Source organism: Panthera uncia (genome assembly GCF_023721935.1).
Source record: "Panthera uncia isolate 11264 chromosome C1 unlocalized genomic scaffold, Puncia_PCG_1.0 HiC_scaffold_3, whole genome shotgun sequence".
In the NCBI taxonomy this organism is placed as follows: Eukaryota; Metazoa; Chordata; class Mammalia; order Carnivora; family Felidae; genus Panthera; species Panthera uncia.
In genome coordinates, this window is record NW_026057584.1 from 110,162,815 (window position 1) to 110,171,729 (window position 8,915).

An 8,915-nucleotide genomic window follows, 5' to 3' on the forward strand; every position below is an offset into this window, starting at 1 on the left:
AAAGAAAATCTCCAGATATGAAGGAGAATCAAATTCAGTCTGTACAATTGAAATATGCTATCACTAAAATAAAACCTCAAAGGAGGAGGGCTCAGAAGAAGAAAATACAAGAGAAAGTTAGGGATAGAACAATATAAATTACCCAATCTAAACAACCACTAAAAAATTGCCTGTACAATATGAATAGAACTTCTGGGACCTGTGAAGCTATAACAAAATATCTTATTTTTTATCATTAGAGTCCCAGAGAGAAAGAGGAAAAAAAGGCTGAAATGTTATTTGAGGTATTTGACTAAATAATGGCTAAAAATGTCCTAAATTTGACCAAAATATAAGCCTACAACTTCAAGTACCTGAACTACTTCAAACTGTATAAACTACACTAAGGCACATCCTAGTAAAGCTTCTGAAAACTGAAGACACGAAAAAGTCTTGAAAGCAGCAAAAGAAAACATAAACATTATCCGGAGAGGAAAATGAATTCAATGACAGTACATCTCTCATTAGAAACTACAGAAGTGGCACATTTTTCAAGTACTAAAAGAAAACTGTCAATCCAGATTTCTATATTTAGTAAAAATATGCTTCAGGAATGAAAAGGTAATGAAGACATTAGCAGATGAAGGGAAACTAAGAGAATTTTTCATGAGAAGACCTACCCTAAAAGAATGGCTGAAGAAAGATCTCTAAACAGAAAGTAAGTGATAAAAGCAGAAATTTGAGAATATCAGAAAGGAAGATAGTAAGAGTAAAGGTAGGAATAAATACAATAGACTTTCTTTTTCCTTTTTGAATTTTCCTCTTGAGTTTTATAAATTGTGTTAGATGGTTGGAGAAAAATTTTAATACTATCTGATAGGGTTTTCAATATGTGTACAATTAATATGATCTTGTATTATAAGGGGGGAGGTTTAAAGGAACATAAATTTCTTCTAATTAATTTGAATATATATATATATATATATGCACCTACATACACATTTATAAAATAAGAAATGTATAAAGAGACATACTTTAACCACTTAAAACCACTATATATATATATATATATATATATATATATAATAAGTTGTATTTTTAATTAACATTTTTTTTATTTTAGAGAGAAAGAGGGAGAGGACAGAGGGAAAGAAAGAGAATCCCAAACAAGCTCCATGCTCAGCACAGAGCCTGATGTGGGGCTCGATCTCACAACCCTAGGACGATGACCTAAGCTGAAATCAAGAGTTGGATGTTCGGGGCGCCTGATTGGCTCATTCGGTTGGGCATCCAACTTCGGCTCAGGTCATGATCTCACAGCTTGTGAGTTCAGGCCCTGCATCAGCCTCTGTGCTGACAGCTTGGAGCCTGGAGCCTGCTTCAGATTCTGTGTCTCCCTCTTTCTCTGTGCTTCTCCTGCTCATGCTCTGACTCTCTCTCTCTCAAAAATAAATAAACATTAAAAAAAATTACTTAAAAAAAGAGTTGGATGCTCAAACAACTGAGCCACTCAGGTGCTCCAAAAATTGTATTTTTAAAAAATGTTTAACTAAACTACAATATGGCAATAAAAGAAAACAGAACAAAAATATTAAGAACAAACAAGAGAAAAAATAAAATTGTAGATGTATGCCTTAAAATAGGAATAATTACATTAAATGTAAATGAATTAAATACAGTAATTAAAAGACAGAGATTGTCAAGGAGAAAAAAATATGATTTATTTGTATGCTGTCTAAAAGAAACTCACTTCAAATATAGTGATATACATAGATTGAAAACAAAAGGATGGAAAAGGTACAATCAGTCAAAGTAGGAGAGAAATATCAATATGTAAATTTTATTTCCGAGCAAAAAAATGCATATAAAGCAACATCATCTGATGTTGAAGATCGATACATCAAGAAGACATAGCCATTCTAAAAGTGCATGCATCAAACAATGATGATGTAAATTATGAAAAAAAAAAAAGCCTGAGAGGTAAAAGAGTAATAGGCAAATCTGCAATTATAATTAGGGACTTCAACACCTCCCTCTCAACAATTGAGAGAAAATCTGCAAGTAAATAAAAGAACTCTACAGAGTTCTCAACCAAGAGGAACCAATAAACACTTATTGAATCTGATACCCAAAAAGAGCAGAATAAACTCTTGTCAATAATACACCAAACATTTAATAAACATAGACTATATCTTTGGCCATGAGACAAACCTCAACAAATCAAAAAAATTGAATCATACAGATTTCAATTTTCTGACCATAAATCTTGAAATCAATGTTAGAACACTAACAGAAAAACCTCCAAATAATCAGAAACTAAAAACTGCATGTTTAGATAATTCATCGCTCATAGAGAAAGTATCAAGAAAAAATTTTTTTAAAGTACATGAGTTGAATGAAAACAAAAAGACAACATATAAAAGCTTGAAGATCACAGAGAAAGCAGTGTTAAGAGGGAAACTTTTAGCATTAAATGTTTACTTTTTTTATATGCTGGTCCAAGGCTTGCCAGTAACTTGGTCAAATGGCCAGGCCATTATCTGTAACCCATGAATAAGGTTTATAACTGCAGCAATTCCTGTTAATGCTTGGGAGTATGTTAATGCTTGGGAGTAATGTTAATGCTTGGGAGTAAAGTCTAAGAAAGGTATACATAGACAATATATCAACACCAATAAATTTGGTAGCAGAGGCCTTAACAGAAGTTTATAGAAACCCAATTCATAATCAGGCTAGGTCAAGGATTCTGGATCTGGTATCCTCGGACCTAAAACCAGAGAGCCATTTCCTCTCACCTTGGTGCCAGGGATTGTGTGCACCTGTGCACCAACATCTAAAGGCCCAAGAAATACAAATTTCTCATCTTCCCATGAACTTCTAACCTCGGCATAGGCCCTCTGGTCTCTCCTGGGGACACTTACCAACCACTAGTCTTGTTTATTTCTGAACACCGAGAGGTCTGAGCAAAAGAGAGTTCTTCCAACATACCCTCAGATCCACATGGAGAAGCAGAGGACACAGTTCCTTTATCCATCATTGGGGCTGGCAAAGTATAAACTTGAGTAGGGTCACCCTGTCAGTACTTGGCCATGAGTTTTCTGGGGTAGGAGGCAGGAGTGGAGAGCCAGGAAGAGCAGTAGTCTGGATAAACAGCTATTTCCCAGCCAAGGCACCCAGGGATGGCACAGGTTGGGCTCATTCAAGCAGAACCTAGGCTTCTCCTCTTAAAAGGCTATTGTAGCAGCTGTCTGGATTCTATTTTCCTGGCAGCGGCTGCTGTCAGGGCAATTTGAAAGAGAGATTTTTAGTAATACATCCCCTACACCATGCCACTCTCCCTAACTTTAACAAGATTATCTCTGAAGGGCATTTAATTAAGTCTCTAAGGTCTCCTCAGGGTCATTGGGCAAAGTGATCTCAAAGGGCTCTACATCCTTCTGAAATTTCAACAATGTGCTGCATTTCAGGGAGTTTATTAGTGCAAGAGACCTGCTTAGAGTTACTCAACCCACCAACAGTCCTCTCATCCCATTGTTAGAGCACTGCAAGCATTAGCTAGGGAATTCCTCCCTCAGTTTTTTTCTGAACTCCTCATGGTATCTAAACCACAGAGCTTGGCCAGGGAACTGGAGACTAAAGAGAAGTTACAGAATTATTCCAAAACCCAATATCACATGAACAACTATCTAACAACTTATGATTTTTAAATTCTCAGTAAGCTATAAGTAGAGAGGGGAAATCCTCAATTTAATGAAGATCATCTTCATTAAAACAATATTTTAATTTATATCATATAAATTTATATGTAGAAAAACTATAATTTATATCATATTTAATGGTGAAAAACTACAATTTATATCATATTTAATGGTGAAGGACTGAATGTGCTTCCCCCTTAAATTGAGAACAAGGCAAGGATCCCTTCTCTCACCACTGTAATTCAACACAGTACTGGAAGTTCCAGCCAGCACAATAAGACAGTAAAAGGAAATGAAAGACATATAGTTTGGAAAAAAAATTAAACTGTTTCCATTTTCAATTGACCTGATGGTCTACACAGAAAATCTCAGGACGCCTGGGTGACTCAGTCAGTTAAGCCTTCGACTTCAGCTCAGGTCATGATCTTACAGTTAGTGAGTTCAAGCCCCACATTGGGCTCTGTGCTGACAGCTCAGGGCCTAGAGCCTACTTCCTATACTGTGTTTCCCTCTCACTCTCTCTTGTTCCCTCCCCTGCTTGTGCTGTCTCTATCTCTCATAAATAAATAAACATTAAAAAAAAAGAAAAGAAAACCCCAATGATTCTACAAACAAGAAATTTTGAAACTAATAAATGAGCTCACCAAATTTGTAGAACACAAGGTTAACATATAAAAATTAACTACATCTTGACGAAGTTCCAATAGTTTCTTTTTGCTTTTGTTTCTCTTGCCTCAGGAAAATATCTATAAATAAGAAAATATCTATAAATATAAGAATCTAGGATTCTGATGATTTCCTGGCTCACATTTAAGTCTTTCATCCACTTTGAATTTCTTTTTATGTATGGTGTAAGAAAGTAGTCCAGTTTCATCCTTTTGCATGTTTCTGTCCAGTTTTCCCAAAAGCATTTGTGGAAGAGACTATCTTTTTCCCGTTGGATATTCTTTTCTGCTTTGCCAAAGATTAATTAACTATATAGTTGTGGCTTCCTTCCTGAATTCTATTTTGTTCTATTATTGGTTCTATTCTGTTCTGCTGAACTACATGTCTATTTTTGCACCACTGCCATACTGTTTTGATCACTATAGCTTTTTAATATTACTTGAAGTCTGGAATTGTGATACTTCCAGCTTTGATTTTCTTTTTCAAGGTTGCTTTGGCTTTCAGGGTCTTTTGAGGTTCCATACAGACTGAAATAAGTCAGAGAAATACAAACATGATTTCATTCATATGTGGAATTTAAGAAAGAAAACAAGCAAGAAAAGGAGAAAGAAAAGAGAGAGACAAACAAAGAAACAGAGTATTAACTTAGAAAACAAACTGGGAGGGGATTTGGTGGGAGCTGGGTGGAATAGGTGATGGGGACTAAGGTGTGCAATTATGATGAGCACCGGGTAGTATACGGAAGTGTTGAATAACTAAATCTCACACCTGAAACTAATATTACACTGTATTCTAATTAACTGGAGTGTAAATAATAAGTTAAAAAATTTCATTATATTTTATACAAACACAATTGACATATTGAAATTAAAATTAAAAATACAATTTACAGTTGATCAAAAAAAGAAATATTTAGGTATAAATCCATCAAAACATATGCAGGACTTATATACTGAAAAGCATAAAATTAATAGAGATGTCTTTGTTCATATCAAATAATTGAACTTCATCAAAATGAAAAGTTTTCCACTGCAAACAACCCTACTAAGAGGATGAAAAAAACAGCTACCAACTAGGTGAAAATATTTGCAAAGCACATACCTGGCAAAGGACTCAGATAAAAAATATGAAAAAACCTGACATTAAAGAAACAACCAATCCAAGTAGAAAATGAGCAAAAGATACATAGAGGCATTTCACCAAAGGGAATATTCAGCTGACAAATAAGCACAAGCACATGAAAAGATGTCCAACATCACTAGCCATTAGGGAAATGCAAATTAAGATCACAATGACGTATCAATAAACATCTATTAGAACAGTTAAAATAAAACATAGTAGCAATAACAAATACTGGTGAGTCTGTGAAGACACTGTATATCTCAAATACTGCTGGTTGGAATGTGAAATGTTATAACTATCCTGGAAGAGTTTACAGTTGGTGTCTTAAAAAACTAAACATAATAAATAACTGCCCTACTTGGCATTTATCCCAGAGACACAAATATCTGCACATGTATACTAACGAGCCTGACTCTCTGATAACAGCTTCCACGTGGTGTTGCTTCCCTCCTTTGCCTTCTGCCCCACATCAGATAAGAACTAGTGAGAAAGCCTGGGGCTCCCTCCTTAGGTCCTGCTGGGAAGGTCAGAACCTGAGAGCTGAGAAAAGCAGCACCCAGGGGAAAACAAGATCAAAAGTCAAACAACTAAGCTACACCAGAAACTAATAAAAAATAAAAAGTAAACAAGCATAATTTAATAAGGTAAAAATCAATAATAGAAAAATATTGTTCTGTGAATACCAAGAAAATGAAATTGGCACTTGTAATTCAATGAAAATTGGGATTGAGAAAGGAGACAAAGATTATGAATAGAGGCAATAAAACATAGAAAAATACAAAATATTATGTATGACTTTGTATATATATTTGACAATCTACAGAAAATGGATGTTCTCCCTGGGGTGACAAATGATTTTAAATAGCTCAAAAAGAAATAGAAAACTTGAAGAGACTAATTAAACTTTGAAGATATTGTAAAGATAGCTAGGGCCAGTTGTACAATTTAGCAAATTAAGAAGAAAAAACATTCACTACATGTGGTGCTAGCTCTCCAGATTTCTGTTTTCTTCACAAGCCATGCTAGGCCCATACAGAAGCAACTGTCTAGCAGACCCTCAGTGGGCACTGATCTTGACACCACTTACTCTTGTGTGGGTGTCTTCCAGCACCAGAAAGTGGAAATAATTGCCAATGATAAGGGAAACTGAACCACCCGGTTATATCTACTTTACTGACACTGGTCATGTCGGTGCTGCTACAAAGAATCAAGTTGCAATAAACCCCACCAACACAGTTTTTGATACCAAATGCCTGATTGGATGTACGTTTGATGATGCTGTTGTCCAATCTGATATGAGACAGTGGTCTTTCATGGTGGTGAATGATGCTGGAAGCCCAAGGTCCAAGTAGAATACAAGGAAGAAAAAAAGTTTCTATCCAGAGGGGGTGTCCTCTAATGGTTTTGACAAAGATAAAGGAAATTGCAGAGCCATACCCTGGGAAAACTGTTACCAATGCAGTTGTCACAGTACCTGTTTACCTTAATAACTCAGAATCAGGCTACCAGAGATGCTAGAACTGTTGCTGTTCTCAATGAACTTAGAATCATCAATGAGTCAACTGCTGTTACTATTGCTTACATCTTAGACAAAAAGGTTAAAGCTGAAAGAAATGTGCTTATCTTTGACTTAGGAGGTGACACTTTTGATGTGTCCATCTTCACTATTGAAGATGGGATCTTTGGAATAAAATCTATAGCTGGAGACACAAACTTAGGTAGAGAAGACTTTGACAAGAGAATGGTCAACCATGTTATTGCTGTGTTCAATCACAAACGTAAGAAGGACATCAGCCAGTACATACTGCTTGTGAACATGCTACGTGTACTTGTCTCCAGTAACCATGCCAGTATAAAGTTTGATTCTCTGTATGAAAGACTTGACTTCTATATCTCTAATAATCATGCCCAATATGAAGAATTAAATGCTGACCTGTTCTTTGGCACCCTGAACCCTATAGAGAAAGCCCTTCATGATGCCAAGCTAGGCAAGTCTCATATCCATGATTTATTGTCCTGGTGGGTGGTTATACCCATATCCCCAGTGTTCAGAAACTTCTGAAAAACATCTTCAATGGGAAAGAAATGAATAAGAGCATCAACCCTGATGAGGCTGTTGCTTATGGTGTAGCTGTCCAGGCAGCCGTCCTTTCTGGAGACAAATTTGAAAATGTTAAAGATTTGCTGCTGTTGGATGTCACTCCTTCTTTTAGCTTTGAAACTTCTGGAGGAGTCATGACTGTCCTCATCAAGTGCAATACTACCAAACATATGCAAACCTTCACTACCTACTCTGACAACCAGGTGTGCTCACTCACCACCTGTTCAGTTCAGGTGCTCATTCATCTTTATGAAGGTGAGCATGTCATGACTGAGGATAACAGCCTACTTGGCAAGTTTGAAGTCATAGCATATCTTCTGCCCCCTGTTCTGTACCTCAGATTGAAGTCATTTTTGATATTGATGATAATAGCATCCTCGGTGTCTCTGCTGTGGATAAGAGTATGGAAAAAGAGAACAAGTTTACCACTAGTAATTACAAGGGTCATTTGAGCAAGGAAGATATTGAGCATATGGTCAGGAAGCTGAGAAGTACAATGCCAAAAATGAGAAGCAGCAGGACAATGTATCTTCTGAGAGTTCACTTGAATCTTATGCATTCAACATGAAAGCAACTGTTGAAGATGAAAAACTTCACGACAAACAGTAGATTCTTGGCAAGTGTAACAAAATCATCAACCAGCTTGATAAGAACCAGACTGCAGAGAAGGAAGAATTTGACATCATAAGAGCTGAAGAAAGTCTGCAACTCCATCATTACCCAACTGTTACCAGAGTGCAGGAGGCATGCCAGGAGAAATGCCTGGGAGCTTCTCTGGTGGTGGAGCTCCTGCATCTGGTGGTGCCTCCTCTGGATCCACCATCAAAGAGGTTGAGTAAGCCAACCTGAGAATAGACCTAGCATTTTCCACATAAAACATTTGAAGGACCCAAATTTGTAGCAAATTCCATGGCAGTTTTAAAGTCGAGCTGCTATTGTAAATAAACTGGGCATCTTGATACTTGAATATGGAATAAGTGCACAGGGGAAAGAAATAAACATTGCACTTTATAAGCGCTGTATTCTAGGTGGCAAATGCGATGCCTTAAATAAAACTGTACTTAAAATTGAAAAAAAATAAAAAAGGAAAACACAAACTATCAAAATTTAACTTACGTTCCTGAAAACAACAGCGAACCCAAAACTACAGGTAAACCAGGAAAAGAGGAATTATCCTTAATCTGATAAACATTTTCTCCAAAAAAATCTAAAGAAACATCGTAATTAGTGGTAAAATACCAGCACGTTCCCATGAGACAGTTTTAAGAAAAAAATTTGTTCTTCTACTCATTCATTCATTGCTACGAATTTTTATTGTACTGAAAGCTGTTGCTAATATATTAAATAAA

At 36.2% G+C, this 8,915-nt stretch overlaps 1 pseudogene; it reads left to right on the forward strand.

Moving 5' to 3' along the window:
* LOC125911448 (heat shock cognate 71 kDa protein-like) overlaps window positions 1-8,405 on the forward strand; it is a 97,409-nt pseudogene extending 89,004 nt beyond the window's left edge.
* Window positions 8,406-8,915: the final 510 nt, after the last annotated feature.